Source organism: Pongo pygmaeus, chromosome 7 (assembly GCF_028885625.2).
Source record: "Pongo pygmaeus isolate AG05252 chromosome 7, NHGRI_mPonPyg2-v2.0_pri, whole genome shotgun sequence".
In the NCBI taxonomy this organism is placed as follows: Eukaryota; Metazoa; Chordata; class Mammalia; order Primates; family Hominidae; genus Pongo; species Pongo pygmaeus.
Window position 1 is genome coordinate 98,778,099 of NC_072380.2, and position 18,844 is coordinate 98,796,942.

An 18,844-nucleotide genomic window follows, 5' to 3' on the forward strand; every position below is an offset into this window, starting at 1 on the left:
TGCATTTCTACTGGTAGCTACCCCCTCAATATTGGTAAATGTTTATGCCACTGGATACCATGATAACACTGAAATTAAGTTTCTGATATCTCTGCTAGAGTGAATTTGTAATTAAGTTTTTAGCTTTGAAAAAAAAATTAGATCTAAGAAAAGTTGCAGGAACTCCCATATATTCTTCAGCTAGATTCAGCCATTGTTAACTTTTTCTCACATTTGCTTTATCTTTCTTTACATATCTTACCTATAATACACATATTATATTCCTAGTATTTTCTGTTGTTAGGCCTTTTGAGAGTAGATTACAGATATCATGACTCTTCAGTCTTAGAAACAAGACATTCCCTTACTTAGTCTCAGTTTAATTATCAAATTCAGGAAACTGAAATTGACAGAATACTATTATTTAATATACAAATTTTGTTTAATTCCCAATACTGTCCTTTATACTAATGATTTTTTTTTCTAAATTCAAGATCAAATCTTGATAACATCTTGCATTTGTTATGTTTCTACTTTCTTTAAATCTTTAAATCGTCAGCCTTGGTCTTTCACGACATTAGTATTTTTTAAATGTATAGTCCCATCGGTTTAAAGCAGGGTTTCTCAGCCTTGGCACAATTGAACTTTTGGGCTGAAGAATTCCTTCAGCCCGTGTCAAGCCATCAGATGATTGCAGCCTTGGCCAATATCTGACTGCAACATCAAGAGAGATGATGAGCCAGAAGCACCCAGCTAAGCCACTTCTAAATTCCTAAACCACAGAAGCTATGACAGATAATAAATGATTGTTCCTGTTTTAAGCCACTAAATTTGATGTAATCTGTTACACAGCAACTGATAACTAATACAACAGCCGAGTAAAGCATAGAGAGTTGGAGTGTGGAGTTTCAGAGGAAAGGTGTGGAAGTTTGATAACCTTAAGAATATAGGCTGGGCATAGTGGCTCACATCTGTAATCCTAACATTTTGGGAGGCCAAAGCGGGAGAACAGCTTGAGCCCAGGATGTTTGAGACCAGCCTGGGCAACATAGTAAGACTCTGTCTCTACAAAAAAATGTTTTTTTGTTGTTGTTTTTTTTTTGTTTTTGTTTTTTAATTTGCTGCATGTAGTGGTGCATGCTGTAGTCCCAGCTACTCAGGAGGATGAGCTGGGAGGATCATTTGAGCCCAAGTGTCCAAGGTTGCAGGGAGCGGTGATCACACCACTGCACTCCAGTCCAGGCAACAGAGTGAGACACCGTCTTTAAAAAAAAAAAAAGAAAGAAAATTAAAGAAGGTAGGGCGCGGTGGCTCACGCCTGTAATCCCAGCACTTTGGGAGGCTGAGGCGGGCGGATCACGAGGTCAGGAGATCAAGACCATCCTGGCTAACATGGTGAAACCCCGTCTCTACTAAAAATAAAAAAAATTAGCCGGGCGTGGTGGCCGGTGCCTGTAGTCCCAGCTACTCAGGAGGCTGAGGAAGGAGAATGGCGTGAACCCGGGAGGCGGAGCTTGCAGTGAGCCGAGATCGCACTACTGCACTCCAGCCTGGTGACAGAGCTAGACTCCGTCTCAAAGAAAAAAAAAAGAGAGAGAGAAAATATAGATGGAATTCAAAGCTCTGAGACTAAGGCTGGGGGTGGTGCCTCATGCCTGTAATCCCAGCACTTTGAGAGGCTGAGGCCAGTGGATTTCTTGAGCTCAGGAGTTTGACACCAGCCTGGGCAACATGGTGAAACCCCCTCTCTACAAAAAGTACAAAAATTAGCCAGACACGGTGGCTCGTGCCTGTAGATCCCAGCTACTGGCTGAGGTAGGAGGATCACTTTAGCCTGAGAGGTTGAAGCTGTGGTGAATCATGTTCACACCACCGCATCCCAGCCTGGCTGGGTGACAGCAAGAACCTGTCTCAAAAAGAAAAAAAAAGCTATAAGACAGGATGAGGTAATTAAAAATGTGACTGAAAGAGTGAAGATAGAAATATGAGGAACAAAATACATAGGAGAAAGAATACTTTGTGAATATCTCATTCATTTTAACATGCATTTAACTCTCCACCAGGTGGTGTTTTATTTCTAGAACCTTGTTAGGCTTGGTATCTAACATGAATTCAACACATGTTAAATTAATGGGTGAATGAATGAGAACAAAAATAGAATGGGATTTAGACTGTAGTTAAGGAGAATGAACAAATACATTGAATAGCTATGGCACTATGTATTTAAATGATAGATTGCTGTTTGGATACCAAAAGTACAAAACCATCCCCTTGCCTCTACTCTTTCCCTATTTTAGTGGGAAGAAAAGTTTTGAAGGTTAGGTATGGATACTACATATTCTGGAAAATTTGAAATTTGCAATCCAATTAGTGGTGCCTAAGAACCTTCATTTACATATGAAAGTAGAATCAAAAATAGAGCCAGAAACCTTTAGTAAAAACTAAAACACTTGTAGTACCTCCCCAGTACACTTCAGCAACAAAGGCCTTGTTTCTGCACTTGCAGTTTGTTCTTGTCTTTGCCCCTGCTATCATTCCTGTGCCCCAGATATTTGCATAACTGGCTGCTTCTTATTTTTCAAATCTGAGGTCAAATACCATCTTAGAGAGCTCTTTTCACATTCCCAGTCTAAATAAGCTCACACTATCCTCAAGCCCCTCTATCACATCACCCTGCCTTAACTTTCCTCATGGCACTTCTGGCTCTCTGAAATCTCATTTGTCTTTAACAACTAACTTAAGATTCGACCCTCCTCTAGCATAGAAGTTCCCGTCTGTCTTGCTCACAAGTCTAGAGCAATGCACATAGTAGGCAATCAGGATGTGTTTGTTGAATAAATGAATGAATCCTCACTGGCACCGATACGATTTTAAAAATGTTTAATTTGCAGGCCAGGCACAGTGGCTCACACCTGTAATCCCAGCACTCTGGGAGGCCAAGGCTGGCAGATCACTTGAACCTGGGAGTTCAACACCAGCCTGGGCAACATAGTGAGACCCCTTTTCTTAAAAATAAATAAAAATGTTAGTTTGCATTTTTTGGATTAAGAGTAAAGTTTTTACTTAGGAATGTCTATGTTTCTTCATTTGATACCCTTTCCATTTCTTCTGTAATTAAAAAAAAAACCCTTCACCCATTTTTCTATTGGGTGTTTTTTTTTTCTTATCAATTTAAATGAACTTAAGAGGCCAGGCATGGTGGCTCACACCTGTAATCTCAGCACTTTGGGAGGCCGAGGTGAGTGGATCACCTGAGGTCGGGAGTTCAAGACCAGCCTGACCAACATGGAGAAACCCTGTCTCTACTAAAAATACATAATTAGCTGGGCATGGTGGCACATGCCTGTAATCCCAAGCTACTCGGCAGGCTGAGGCAGGAGAATCGCTTGAACTCGGGAGGCGGAGGTTGTGGTGAGCCGAGATGGCGCCATTGCACTCCAGCTTGGGCAACCAGAGCGAAACTGTGTCTCAAAAAAATAAAAATTAAAAAAAATGAACTTAAGATACTAACTCTGTCAGGTTTGGGACCAATATTTTTCCCAATGTATTTTATTGATTCTGTCCCTGTTGCCTTGGGAAGAAGTTCTAAATTATCGAGCAGTCATGTATCAATATTTTCCATAGTGTTTTGTTTAGCTGCAGGCAGCATGGAGTAGCAAGAGTCCAGCCTGCACTTTGAGGTTAGTTTACTTACAGTCTGTGACTTCAGAAAAGTGGGCCAATTATTTAGCTTCCAAATCTCATGTTACTCAATTGCAGTTTTCATTGTAAAATGGGGATACTGGCACCAAATACATCACAGAATCATGAGGACTAAAGGTAATGAAGGATATAAAATGTCCTTGGTAGTGTGCACATTAAGAATGCCCTAAATAAGCATATAAGCATGGTTAAGAGCTAAGATGTATTTCGCTATTTTCATGTTGATAATTTGTCTTGGTAACTTTTTTTTTTTTTTTTTTGAGACAGGGTCTCTTTGTCACCCAGGCTGGAGTGCAGAGGCACGAACATGGCGCACTGCAGCCTGAGCCCGTGATCCTCCTGCCTCAGCCTCATGTGTAGCTAGGACCACAGTCGCGTGCCACCACGCCCAGCTATTTTTTTTTTACTTTTTGTAGCGGTGGAGGGGGTCTCATTTTTTTGCCCCAGGCTGGGGCTGGTCTCCAACTCCTGGGCACAAGCCATCCTCCCACCTCTGCCTCCCAAAATGTTCGGATTACAGGTGGGAGCCACTGCGCCCAGTCTTCTCAGTTCAGATATGGTATAAATTTTCTCAAATATTTAAATTATTTAATCCTTAAGGAATTTATTTTGGTGCACCAAACCACTTACCTTAAAGTCAGCTTTGCCTTTCCAGTAAGCGACTGGCCCCCAGAATGGCCTTGAAGCGCCAGCCTACTGGCAAGGAGCTGACCTGCAGCCCGGAGTCAGCTCCCTGCGGATGGGCGGATCCCCGCGAAGGCTGTGCGGGGCGGGGAGCACACTGGACCCGCCCCCTCCCCGCCCCTTCCCCCCTCCTCCCCGCCCCTTCCCCCCTCCTCCCCGCCCCTTCCCCCCTCCTCCCCGCCCCTTCCCCCCTCCTCCCCGCCCCTTCCCCCCTCCCTCCTCCCCGCCCCTTCCCCCTCCCTCCTCCCCGCCCCTTCCCCCTCCCTCCTCCCCGCCCCTTCCCCCTCCCTCCTCCCCGCCCCTTCCCCCTCCCTCCTCCCCGCCCCTTCCCCCTCCCTCCTCCCCGCCCCTTCCCCCTCCCTCCTCCCCGCCCCTTCCCCCTCCCTCCTCCCCGCCCCCTCCCCGCCCCCTTGCTCTGCCAGTCCAGCCCTAGATTCTCCTGAATCCCGGCGGTCCCGGCAACGCTCCGGACGCTGCTGGCCTGTTCTCCACCGTCGCTCGACTTCCACCTCTAAGACTCGCACGTGAGTGCGGGCGTCTCCCAGTTCCTGGGCCGGTGAGGCAGCAGCCCAGCAACCGTACCGCCCGGCGGAAAAGGAAAGTCCTGGCCTGAAGAATCCGAGCCCGCAGGCTCCGTGCGGCAGGTCCCGCCGGGCCCTGCTGCTGGAAGTGCTCCGTGGGCTTCGCGCAGCTGGGGATCGGCAGGTCGCGGGGGGGCTCCCGAGCTAGGTCGCGGCCTGGCTGGACCCAGGCACCGCCGGCGCCTCCTGGAGGAGCCCGGGCTCGGGACTCAGCTCTGGGCCGCAAGGCCCCGCCTGGGCCTGGCGCTCTCGCACCTGGGGCTGGGGATAGGCTGGGATCCGCCCTCCTTCCCTGGGCGGAGAGGGTCGGGCTTGTGGCCCAGAGAAGGGTGACAGGCCCCGAAATCTCTGCAGCACCACGCGGGGAGAGGGATAGGGTACCCACACCGCGTCCGTGGTGAAGCCAATGCCCAGTTGAGCGGGGAGCGCGCGCTTCAGAGCACTCGAGAAGCTGGCAGATGGGGTGGGAAGAGGTGACTCTTGATTTCAGGGTAAACAGGGAGATTGTGAGAAGTAGTCTAGCAGCTCCCGTTTCTCCTCCAGCTTCAAGATTCTTTCGTCTAGTGTTTTGGGTTCCCTACACCAGGATTGTGGACGAAGCGCAGGGCCAGAACGCGTTGGGACCGAGCAGATCAACCATTTATGTTGCACTTAATGATCATCTGCACTTTTTGCATATCTTTAGTGTTGTCTTTTTGAGACCACCTCTATAATGGATAATCAAATAGAGGGAAGGGCGGGATTGAATATTGTGACTATTGATTACAATGTCCCACAACAACTGTGCTAGACAGTTTTTATGTATTAGCTTATTTAACGCTCCCAAGCACTTATTGAAGTGATGTTACTCTGTTTCATTCTCCAGGAAACTCAGGTTGAATAATTCATCAAATTACACAACTGGTAGGTGGTGGCATTAGGGTTTGGAATTCAAGTCCGTATGGTTTTAGGGCACAGGCTTTATTGCTTAATGTAAAAGAACGTTATTCTTTGGGATAAGCCAGATACCTAGGTTTCAAATCTATGCTATGAGGGCTGTTAGCTGTATGACCTTGGGCAGGATACTTCACCTTTTAGGGCCTGTTTCTGCATTTGTGAAATAGAGATAAAATGTCACAAGGTTGCTATGAGAATTAAATTAGATCCTACTTGTAAAACATTTAGCGAAGTGCTTGGCACGTAGTTAGTGGTAAGCTATATATAGCCACATATATCCTGATGTCATTAATAAGGGTCAGCAAACTAGCCCTCTGTGTGTGCTGCCAGCCAGAGCCAAACAGAACTTGTGCAAGCCTAGAACATAGGTAGAGGAAAACAGCAAAGGATGGGAAATGAAAAGGGAACTGAAAACAGATGACATATATAATGGCAATTATAATGACACCAATAGATGTCTCAGTCATTGATCTGTGGTACCCAGGGCCACTTTTTGCCTTTGTGAGAATTATTAAGAGGTCAGTTCCTTTTGGCTGATGAATTAGAAAAATACATCCCACTCTGGGCTGAAAAATTTCAAACTCTGGGACTGGATCATTTTGAGACTCTAGATGTGAGGGGGAGCTGAATTTTAGGACCCCACAGACCAAAAGGTGTCTGGCACAAACCCCACAATGAAGTCTGAAGTTCTCTTTCAGGATTTCTTCTTTCAGGTCTAGTCCCTGAAGAATAGGAAGGGAGAGGAGGCTCCAGGATGGGAGAAACAAAAGGAGTGTTTGCCATTAAGGATTGCATAATGACTGGACACCTCTTCTAATTTTACCTATAACTGTGAACACTTTATAGACAATGGTCTTCATTTTCATATAAGTTTATGGCAACCTATTATACATTTTAAAATATTTTATTTTCTATGCTCTTTATGATTGCATCACTGCTGCCCTGGGTATTTCCCTTGCAGCGTCTGTTTTGGTACCTAGTTCATATTGTACTCCAACACCTATCAATTATTTTATTTACTTATTTATTTATTTTATAATAAAGATGAGGTCTTACTATGTTGCCCAGGCTGGTCTTGAACTCCTGGGCTCAAGTGATCCTCCTGCCTTGGCCTCCCAAAGTGCTGGGGTTACAGGTGTGAGCCACCACACCCGGCCCTATCAATTATTGGTATGGCTTTATACATAGTTTCCTTTGCCCTCTTTATTTTTTGGTACTATCACTGGGCTTTTTTTCTTACTATTGTTAGAGTTTTCTTTTTTTTCTCCTTTTCAAATGTTCTTTAGTCAGTGATATATTATGCTGGAAAGTATGCCTGTTAGCAAAACTATAAAAGTTAATGTTAGATGTGAAAAATGATTATATGTCATTTGACGTTCAAAGATTCATAATGCCATCACTGCTTACCAAAGCATGATATTTCAGGTGGATCTTTTAGCAAGACTCAATATCACTTCCATTGGTGGTACTCAATGACCTACAAGAGTCCTAACTAGAGCGTTCCCTTACTGTACCCACCATTACCTTCACCCTACAATCTAGCTTCCTTCCCACCAATATTTTCCCTTCTTGTTCTTACTTGTGAGTGGGAATCATATTGGGGTTTTTTTTGGAGAGACTGTTTATTCTTTTAATATAACAGCTTAGCAGTATGCAATCATAACTTTTTAAAAGACATTAAAATTTGTCAGTATTATGGTCACATTTACCAATATGAATTAGGTGGATAGCATATTAGTAAGTTTCCTTATGAAAAAAAATAGAAGGAAATACTACATACTCATTTTAGTAAATCATTTTGAAATGTCTCTTGCAAATGGTTGTATTATATCTAGTTCCTGTGAAAATTACCAGAGCAACTGTGTGGTTTTCTGGACACATTGTTATCCGGCTATTTCACCTTCCCTGGCTTTTAGTTTACCATGCCTTTAGACTTCAAGGTGATGGTCAGTACATGTTAAAAGAGGTACCTGCAACTGTAAAGAGGAACTTACTTATCTGTCCACATTTTCATGTTTATGTGTCAGAATTTTTTAAAAAGAAGTGAAAATTAAGACAAATACTTCCTGATGGTATTGTCAAAACAATTTTAGAAAATATGTAAAATTGCATCCCACCTTCTTGCTCTCCTTCTTTATTGTTCCCTGTAGCACTTACTGCCACCTAACATACTGTATATGTTACTTATGTGTCTTCATTGTTGTCTGCCTCCCTGCAGTGTAACTAACCTCTCCCTGATGGGGATGGTGGCCTGCTTTGTTTATTGCTGGTTCTCCAGCACCTTAGAACAGTGCCTGACACACAGTAGGCAATCTATAATATTTGTTCAATAAGTGTTGAATGAATTAATAGTACTATTAAACTGCTCATGATTGAGAAATATAAAGGGATTTGCCCTAAAATTAAAAACAGCTGAAACGTATGTGTTAAGCAACGAGGACATGAATATTCTTGAAATCAGGAAATGTATAAACATCTCAACAGCCTTTGCCCAATATACAAACTTTTTAAACCTTGAGAAACACATGGTTGCCGTTGTTGCTGCTTTAAACTGAAGGCATTTTTAGATTATTTGTTCACTGTGAACTAGAAAGGAGCACATAGCGATAAATTGTGAAGTGCCCGTCTTGCCCAATTAAATATACATGCTCCCCTACAAAGAGAAGGAAAGGAGTCAAATTTTGGAAAGCATGCATTTAGAGTCGGGGCATAGTGGACACTAGGGCAGGTGAGAGGTTCTGGTGGCTGGTTCAACATCTGGGAAATTCCAGAAGAGGGGAAATTCTTAATATGCTCTGAGGGTAATGAGAACCCCAGGAGACTTCAGTCTTCACAGGTTAGTATACCTTAATATCAGATCCAGCCTGCCTGCTGCACAGCTGGCCAGCAGCTTTACTTAGTCCTTATAATGGAAAACTTTTCAGCTGAACACTTGGGATTTTCAGCTAGGGGATGCAGCTCTGATTTTCATTGAGGGTAAAAGATAATTCACTTTGTAGATATGTATTTTATAGCCAGCTTTGTCAAGATGCATGTTCCATAAAGTGGGGCAATAGTGAGACGTTGCCACTGCTTCTTTTTTTCTTAAGCCAGTCAAATTTAGCAGTAGGGGGTGTATACTAACTTTAGCAACACTGATGTTAGTAAGTTCTTATTTTTAACTTTTTAATTTTAATTTTTTTTTCTGCTTATGTAGCTAATAAGTTCTGATAACTCTTCTTTTTTTAAAAAAAATTTTGTTTATTTATTTATGAGATGGGGCCTCACTCTGCCACCCAGGTTGGAGTGCAGTGGCACGATCTTGGCTCACTGCAACCTCCGCCTCCCAGGCTCAAGCAATCCCACCTCAGCCTCCAGAATGACTGGGACCACAGGCACAACCCACCACGCCCGGCTAATTTTTGTATTTTTGGTAAAGACAGGGTTTAGCCATGTTGTCCAGGCTGCTATTGAGCTCCTGAGCTCAAGCCATCTGCCTGCCTCGGCCTCCCAAAGTGCTGGGATTATAAGCATCAGCCACCGTGCCTGGCCCAACCCTGCTTCTATTAATAATTTTTATTAATACCTCACTAAATGAACCTATGATGAACTGTTCAATTGATGGACTTGAAAATACAATCAGTGATACTTCTAAAATGTATATACAGTAGCCAAGGGATTAGAAAAGTGGTATAACCTGAAACACATGTTAAGTAAACTTTGTAGCCAGTTATGAATCATGGAATAGAACAATATCAGGATTTTAGAGAAATTAATGAAGGGTCCTTAGTTGATTGCTTACTTTGTAATGATAAAGACAAGGTAAAACTGCACCTACTTTTTATTTTTGAAGTTAGAGTGATCACACCTGTTAACTCCTGCTTTCCTCAGTTCTGCATGTCCAAGCATCAGCAATGGTATCACTATTTAGATTTCGCTCAAGATAGTTTAAGAATCTGGAAACTTTTTGAAGTGTGGCTAAAAGCTGATTTATTTTGCTGCCATGATAGATGCTAAGAGCTTAATAACGTGAGATTTCATGGATGCTAATAAAATTTATTTCCTTATCGTGCTGCATCTACTTAATAGACTGGGCCCTGTGTTTTGTTTGCTTATTTAAGTCATCTGAGCACTTAATAACAATTTTGAGCAAAGGTACCTAACTAGTGGAGAAGTTTCTAGATACATTTTTTTCAGATATAGCTTTTTTTTGTTTTGTTTTGAGACGGAATTTGGCTCTTTTTGCCCAGGCTGGAGTGCAATGGCACGATCTTGGCTCACTGCAACCTCCACCTCCCTGGTTCAAGCGATTCTCCTGCCTCAGCCTCCCGTGTAGCTGGGATTACAGGTGGGCACCATCACGCCCAGCTAATTTTGTATTTTTAGTAGAGACAGGTTTCACCATGTTGGCCAGGATGGTCTTGAACTGCTGACCTCAGACTATCCACCAGCCTCGGTCTCCCAAAGTGCTGGGATTACAGGCATGAGCCACCACACCCGGCCCCAGATATAGCTTTTTTGATAGAGATGGAGACTTGGAGACTGAGTTTGGAAAACTTTATCCTTTTTCTTCCATTTCTCCTTTTTGTCCTTATAAATATTCTGATGTTTTCTACTCATTCTAAAAAATCCTTTAGTACCACTTCCTAAACAAGTTCCATATTCACTGTAATTAAATTAGGGTTATAGTACATTAGTGGAAGAGACCTTAAGAATTACTTAAAGAATGGGATTGACTCAACTCTTAGGTTTAACAGCTGAAGGCTGGGTGCAGTGGCTCACGCCTGTAATCACCTGAGGTCAGGAGTTCAAGACCAGCCTGGTCAACATGGTGAAACCCCGTCTCTACTAAAAATACAAAAATTAGTTGGGCGTGATGGCAGCGCCTGTAATCCCAGCTACTCAGGAGGCTGAGGCAGGAGAATCACTTGAACCCAGGAGGTGGAGGTTGCAAGTGAGCCAGGATCTCCATTGCACTCCAGCCTGGGTGACGAGAGTGAAAGTCCATCTCAAAAAAAAAAAAAAGATTTAACAGCTGAAAAAACCTGAGGCCTGGAGAAGTTACAGCAGTTGCCCAAATGCCTGCCATTGTGGTGTGACTAACACAGAACCAGGCATTTCATTTCTTTTTTTTTTTTTTTTTTTGAGACGGAGTCTTGCTTTGTCACCCAGGCTGGAGTGCAGTGGTGCAATCTTGGCTCACTGCAACCTCCACCTCTGGGTTCAAGTGATTCTCCCACCTCAGCCTCCCAGGTAGCTGGGACTACAGTGCACCATGCCCAACTAATTTTTGTGTTTTTAGTAGACACAGGGTTTTGCCATGTTGACCAGGCTGGTCTCAAACTCCTGACCTCAGGTGATCTGCCCAGTCCATTTCTTTTGACACCTGATCCAGTGATTCTTCCTTTTTGTTTCTTTTTTGTTTTGTTTTATATATGTTTATGCTTGTCATTATTCCCTATCTTCATTTCTAGTATCCTGTGGTGGTGATTAAAAAATAAATCTGGGCATCACTTTGTTACTAAATACAGAACAAGCGTAGTTTAAATTCTTTTAATGTGAATTTTTTACTCTCAGAGTCTGGATATTAAGTGCAGTATATTCCTGAGAATAAATGTTGCTGCTCTAAGATGATCTAATGGCACCTACACACATGGTAGACCTGTGTGTGTAGAGACACACTAGCAAGGAGAACATACTTTCTTAGCCTTAAGTAATTTACAATTTAATGGGTTATCTTGAAGAGGAACTGCTATGAGGTAAATAATGTATAAACCATTCCAGTTCTTCCATTCTTTGGCAAGCTTTTGTTATTCTGGTTACATTTGTTTAAGAACCATATAACTAGTTTTAGCCTCAGTATTAACCTTGTGATTTTAAAGTTCCTATTTTATTAATTTGTGTCAGGCTGAATATTACTTTTGATATTAACAAGACATAAGGAAATTAATTAGAGAATATTGCCATTATACTAAGTAACTATTTTTTGATATTGTTTTTAATTGAAAAATCATAATTGTATACATCTATGGAGTTTATTTATTTTTACTAATACTATTTTTACTTGACAGCTAATTAACTATTAATTAGAGGCTTTAGTGCCCTGAAGGGATTTTGGCATAAAGGGGAAAATACCTGGGTTTATGCTGTGGTGCTGACACTTACTAGCTTTGTGATCCTATGTAAGTAATTTAACCTTTTTGAAGAAATTCATATATTTTTTCCTAATAGATACTATGCATTATTTTGAAGATTAACATGTGCTGAAAATTAGCAACATATTCTGGGTCAATCAATTCAGGCACTGGAGTGCCTTATATTATAGTCATACCTGTGACATATGGACCTTTCACCATGTAGTAATCATTATCCTGCCTAACTCACAGAGTTTTTGTAAGGTTCAGAAGATAATATATTATTTGGAAGCACTTTGAAAATTGTAAAAAAAACAAAATCTGTCCAGTTGTATGGAATTATTAACTATCTTTTCTTTCCCCTTATTCTTCTACTCCCCACTTTCTTACTGTCTACCCTTAAATGTAAGGGCGAAAAAGAAATCCAGTAGTCAGTAGCAATAAGATTGCAAAGTTTTTTATAGTGGAGTATAGTTTTAATCGTCAGTAAAAGTAGAAATCTCTGGGGAGCTTCTTCAGCTCCAGCAGCACTTTGATTGTTCCGTGTCTGTACCACACAATTTTATACTCTTGTATACTATTTCTATGTATAAATGTTTAGCTAAGTAGCTAAATATTTATTTAATTTTTGCCTCCTCCCCAACCCTCACTTTTGGAACACCTAGAAACTATTCAATAAGTAATTGTTTTATGAATGAATCTCCCTAATTTGATTATAATGAGCTACAAGCTCTTCTGTTGCTGTATAATGTCCCTGTTGTCCTTAGAAAAATAATGGGTTTACAGTAACCTGGTAATAAATACACTTGCTAGCTTGACCTGGGAACTCTCAGGAGCATAGCAGCCTTTGGATTTACAGCCGTATTACCTGACGCCCCCCACCCAATTTTTTTTTTTTTTTTTTTTTTTTTTTTTTTTTAGTAGGGGAACACTTATTACTGTTCTGAGCAACACAATTTGAGAAACACTGCCTAGGGTGTGTATTGCTGATGTTGCTGGGCCAGTTCCAGCTGCCCCAGGGTTGCTCTTGCTTGCTTTCAATAGCGGTCAGACAGGATGTACTGCGGAATAGCAGTTAGTGAATCATGGTATTAGAACCAGAAAGAACTTCTGAGAATTTTTTACAGTAGGCCAGTCTCTTCATTTTTCAGCTGAAGACTGAAGGAACTTTACTAAAGGGATTGGTAGATGGACACCGACTTCTCCACAATTGTTTTAGGACACATTTTGAGTCACTGACATGAGCCTGCGCTCTCCTCACCTGCGTACCTTATCTATACTCAAGGCTGACTGTTTCACCAAATTAATTTTACGTAAATCCCAAAAATCATTATTGTTTCAAGAAGCTTTTCATAAATAAGGATGAGAAAGCTGCTTTATGTCTTACTACTTAATAACAAGCCATCTATGCTGAGACAATCAATTAAAATCCCTGACTCAGTAAGAAAATAATTGCTACAATTCATAGAGTGTCTATTATATGCTGAGCATGCTACAAACCTACAGTTGTCAGGGTTTTTATTAAGTTTATTTTTCTCTTTTACCCTTATTTACATTAAAGGACTAGTGTCAGGGTTTTTTAATATCCCCATTTTATAAATTAGGAAATTGAAGTTCAGATAGATAATTTGGCAGAGGTGACACATCCAAATTAGTCGTGGGAAAGAAATTTGAATGACACACACTGACTCCAGAGTTATTGCTCTTTCTGCTACAAATAACCTGTGCCAGATGTCATGCTTCAGGAAGAAGAGGAAGTGGTAAAATATGTTCACTGCCCAGAGTTCACAGTATATAGACGGAGTGATGAGCCACAAATACAAGTAACAATAGTGGAAAGAAAATAGAATCAGTGCCATAACAGCATGAGAGGTATCAGCAGGGTATCAGCAACAGCTGTATGAATAAAGTATCATTTGAAGTGTTTGTTTTGTTTTGTTTTGAGATAGAGTCTCACTTTGTCACCCAGGCTGGAGTGCAGTGGTGCCATCTCGGCTCACTGCAACCTTTGCCTCCTTGGTTCAAGTGATTCTCCTGCCTCAGCCTCCCGAGTAGCTGGGATTACAGGCACCTGTCACCACGCCCAGCTAATTTCTGTATATTTAGTAGAGACAGGGTTTCACCATGTTGGCCAGGCTGAGTTCTTGAACTCCTGACCTCAAGTGATCCCCCCGCCTCGCCCACCCAAAGTGCTGGGATTACAGGTGTGAGCCACCGTGCCCGACCTGAAGTGGATCTTGAAGAACTTGGGTGGGCAGAGGTAGCTGTTCAGGTAGATTAGGGGTAGATGTTGGCAGAGCCATGAATTCCAGGCTTAGTTCATTGGACTATCACTTTTTAATCAGAAGCGATAAAATCATAATGTGAATGGAGAGAAAATGGCAGTGGGAATACCCATTAGGAGACTATTATATTAGGCAGGTGAGAGATACAGAAGACCTGAAGTTAGGGTTGTGACTCTGGGTACAGGAAAGCGGCTGTATCTCCATGTTTGGGAGAGATTTGGGGTTCTAGTAGGCAGAATCTCTATGACATCTTTACTGGATAAATCTAAGAGTAGGTTTAAGGAGGAATGGGAAAAGAGGAAGTAGATAAGACTTCAGGATTTTCAGCCAGGGCATGGGAATGACCAGATGCCTTAAATTTCACATATCAGGTACCACTTTAAATATTAGGTCTTAATTCTCAGCTCCTTAGGTTTATCTCTGTTATAATATTGATTCAGAACGTTAGGGTGACTGGGAGAATGATTGATATATTTGGTGTTTCTAAGGATTATTTGCATTTCAGAAGAGGTGTTTGGATCAAATTTTGTCCAATAAGTAATAATCTGTACAGTAGGGAAGCTGTTGTCTAATCCTAGGGATTATTTGTGTTTTCTATCCTGCTCTTTAAGGAGTAAAATAATACGTAGAATTATTCTTTAGTTGCTCATGCATTGTTTGCCAGGTGACTTATCCCAGCCAAATCTTTCATACTAAAAGAGTATAAAACATTTGTTTTATTTTCCCTCATCATAATTTTTTTTTTTTTGAGACAGGGTCTTGCTCTGTCACCCAGGCTGCAGTGCATAGCTTACTGTGGCCTTGAACTCATGGACTTGAGTGAGCCTCCTGCCTTAGCCTACCGAGTAGCTGGGACTACAGGTGCATGCCACCTTGGCTGGCTAATTTTTAAATTTTTCTTTTCTTTCTTTTTTTTTTTTTTTAGACAGAGTCTTGCTCTGTCGCCCAGCTTGGAGTGCAATGGCGCGATCTCACTGACTGAAACCTCCTCCTCCCAGGTTCAAGTGATTCTCCTGCCTCAGCCTCCTGAGTAGCTGGGATTACAGGCATGTACCACCATGCCTGGCTAATTTTTGTGTTTTTAGTAGAGATGGGGTTTCACCAGGTTGGCCAGGCTGGTCTCGAACTCCTGACCTGGGGTAATTCACCTGCCTCGGCCTCCTGAAGTGCTGGGATTACAGGTGTGAGCCACCGCGCCCAGCCTAAAATTTTTTTTTTTGTGTGGAGATGAGATCTCTGTTGCTCAGGCTGGTCTTGAACTCCTGGGCTCAAGCAATCCTACTGCCTCAGCCTCCCAAAATGCTGGGATTACAGGTATGAGCCAATATGCCCAGCTCCCATTATGAGTTGTGGATAAAATATGCTATTGCTCTCTTAAAAAATTGTATATCGTGTACTGGATAATTACATTAAAAGGAAATGAAAACAGCATCTTCATGAATATTACTATTAACGAGATTACAGACCCTAGTGTTTATGTAATTTCTTCCGTTTGCCATTCAGCCATAATGCGTTTCGGGATAAAATTGAGGCCACAGTCAGAGTCATTTTTCAGAGAGGAATGCAGCTAATAGAAGAAATTTGTTTCCTGGCAGCAATGCAGTAGTGTAACTGTCAGCAATTGGTTAAATAATCAGCTGTGCCTGGCATGTTGTTTTTGTAGCTTTTGTATAAGCATTTTTAGGGAAAAAAATAATGCTCTTCTGATATGTGGTGTCTCTTTGCTGTGAGACTGACTTCACACGTAGATGTCTTCATTCTCTGTTGAATTCTCCCCATCCTTGGAAATTTGAAGACTTTTCTGCTGGCTGGTAGAGAATCCTCTGCGTGTTTTTTTGGGGGGAGCTTTAGCTATTGTTGCTCATTCTGTGTTCATCCACAGGGCACTGCATTATGCTTGATATTGCTGACATACAACTTACAAGACTCTAAACTACCTTATGCAAAAAAAAATCATACAACTCACATTTATTTTACAGATTCTGTGTTAGATACAAAAAACAGGATGCCTGGCACGTGCCAGATTTACAAATTTACTTGCATTGTCTCCATTTTTACTGATGAGGAAATCTAGGCTTAGGAAGTTGAAGTTACTTATACATGGTCACACAGCGATTGCCAGATGGAGGGTTCAACCGGGCGGTGGCGGGCACCTGTAATCCCAGCTACTTGGGAGGCTGAGGCAGAGAATTGCTTGAACCTGGGAGGCAGAGGCTACAGTGAGCTGAGATCGCGCCACTGCAGTACAGCCTGGACGACAGAGCAAGACTCCATCTCAAAAAAAAAAAAAAGAAATTGGGTGTGTGCATTACCCCAAATTTGATCTTGTTCCTGTAATGCAGTAATCTGTTACTATTAGTGCAATAGGAATTCAAAGGAACACCTTAGTATGGATTGGAATAATCAGGATAATCATGGAATGGAATAATAAAAAAATATGAAACATGGGATAGATAAGACAGGATCAGACCCTAGAGGCAGATAGTGATAAAATGATAATAAATTGTGAGCACTTACTGTATACTAGGCACTTATATATAAATATATAAGATATATATTTTTTGTTTGTTTGTTTTGTTTTTTTTTTTGAGATGGGGTCTCACTCTGTCACCCAGGTTGGAGTGCAGTGGCATGATCTTGGCTCACTGCAAACTCTGCCTTCCAGTATCAAGCGATCCTCCTACCTCAGACTCCAGAGTAGCTGGGATCACAGGCTCATGCCACCACACCCAGCTAATTTTTGTATTTTAGTAGAGATGAGGTTTCACCATGTTGACCAGGCTGGTCTTGAACTCCTGACCTCAAGTGATCCACCTGCCTTGGCCTCCCAAAGGGCTGGGAGTACGGGTGTGAGCTGCCGTGCCTGGCCAGCTTTGTTTTTAAACAGGATTTCTAGCTACTTCTAAGACTACGCAACCTACTTCATTTTTCTTAGTCTCTATTTATTTAGGAGTCTTAGTATTGATTTTTGACATATGTTGAGGACTGCTACTGTTTTTAGAGAGTTCAATAGAATTATCAAAATTTTTTAATAAGACGTTAGTTGTTTTTTGACATTACAAAGGGCTCTTCTAATGATAATCTTTGTTATTTCAGATTTGCTTAGGCATTTTATACAGCACAGGAATCTTACTGCCATATTTAAATATAACAAGATAATGAGTAGGTTTGTTTCTGTGGTCCTAGAACTTCAGCTAAATCTCAAAGTGGAGGGCAAAGGCAAATACTATCCTATTGTAAGGATGTTTACCAGCAGCTCTAGGGTAGTAGGTACCTTCCCTCCTGCAGAACCTGCCCTAGAACCATCAACCTCCACTGGCTAAGTGGACATCCAGATGGGAAATGCAATGCCTAGTTCCTTTTCTTGGTGACACCTGCAGCCCCTTTCATTCCCTGGGTTCATGGATGAAGGCAGCTCACCTGCAATACTACATTCCTTCTCAAGTCCAGCCCCCATCATATGCTCCATCCTATCCCCAGTCCTTTTCATATATTGGTTGGAGACTGGGGAAGGAGGGGTCTATGGAAGTTAAGCTAACTCTGATATTTCTTAGCAAGTCATAAGGGAAGATGGGCCACACCTTCTCTCGTAGAATAGTAGGCTTGTCGACCTTGTCTACACATTAGAATCATCGAAGGAACTGATGTCAAGGTTGTACCCTAAACCAGTTAAAATCTCTTTAAGTGGAACTCCGGCATCAGTAGCTTTGAAAGCTCCTCCAGATGATTCCAGGAAGCAGCCAATATTGAGAACCACTGCTGCAAAATATTGGGAGCTGGGGGGTAGAGTGGAGGAAAAGGGGGCTTTGGGGGCTTTTGGTTTTAGCCAAAAAATCTTGAAAACAGAAAATATCCCACTCAGTGTCTTGTTAAATAAACAAATAAAAATAAAACTTAATCTGTTTTGTAGGATAATGCTATGCATACCTTTAAGTGAAGGGTCAAGATAATACTTGGAGTTTTTCTGAATGATAAAATTTATAGTTAAGGTAAAAAGAAATTTGTTTTTTTTTTTTTTTTAGACAGAGTCTCTCTTGCCTAGGCGGGAGTGCAGTGGCACAGTTATAGCTCACTACAGGCTGAATCTCTTGGGTTCAAGCAATCCTCTTGCCTCAGCCTTCCTAGTAGCTGGGATTATAGGCACACACCACCATGCTTGGCTAATTTTTTTTATTTTTAGTAGAGATGAGGTCTTGCTGTATTGCCCAGGATGGTCTCAAATTCCTAAGCTCAAGCCATCCTTCTGCCTCAGCCTCCCAAAGTGCTGGGATTACAGGCATGAGTCACTGAGCCTGGCCGAGAAGATTAGTATGTCTTATTAGCCATCTTAAAAGCTGTATTTTACTGTCATTCAGTAAATGAATTTTATCCTAGCAAGAGAATCTGATGCAGGCAATATCACTGGAATGAGCTAATAGACACCCACATCCTGAGGAGGCACATGTAACAGTCTGATTCTGGCAAGTTCACTCTATAAGCCTATTGTGACAATTGGTCTTAAGAAGTCACCTGTTTTTGTTAGGAATGAGTGTGCTTCTTAAAGGCACTGTTTCACTTGCTTTCT

The 18,844-nt window shown here is 41.9% G+C and overlaps 2 protein-coding genes across 13 annotated transcripts in view; one reads left to right on the forward strand and one right to left on the reverse strand.

Annotated features, from left to right (window-relative positions):
* RMDN1 (regulator of microtubule dynamics 1) overlaps nt 1-4,429 on the reverse strand; it is a 41,800-nt gene extending 37,371 nt beyond the window's left edge. The window contains exon 1 of the mRNA XM_054499872.2: nt 4,312-4,429. The gene's annotated coding sequence lies outside the window, so the exon portion shown is untranslated. The remainder of the gene's footprint in view (nt 1-4,311) is intronic.
* Nucleotides 4,430-4,758: 329 nt separating this feature from the next.
* CPNE3 (copine 3) overlaps nt 4,759-18,844 on the forward strand; it is a 46,921-nt gene continuing 32,835 nt past the window's right edge. Inside the window, exons 1-2 of one of the 12 annotated variants that reach the window (XM_054499861.2) lie at nt 4,759-5,070; nt 5,812-5,849. The gene's annotated coding sequence lies outside the window, so the exon portion shown is untranslated. Of the gene's footprint in view, nt 5,071-5,809; nt 5,850-11,198; nt 15,595-16,918; nt 18,741-18,844 lie in introns of those variants that run through there. The other 11 variants (XM_054499866.2, XM_063668953.1, XM_063668952.1 and 8 more) reach the window with 11 other exon arrangements.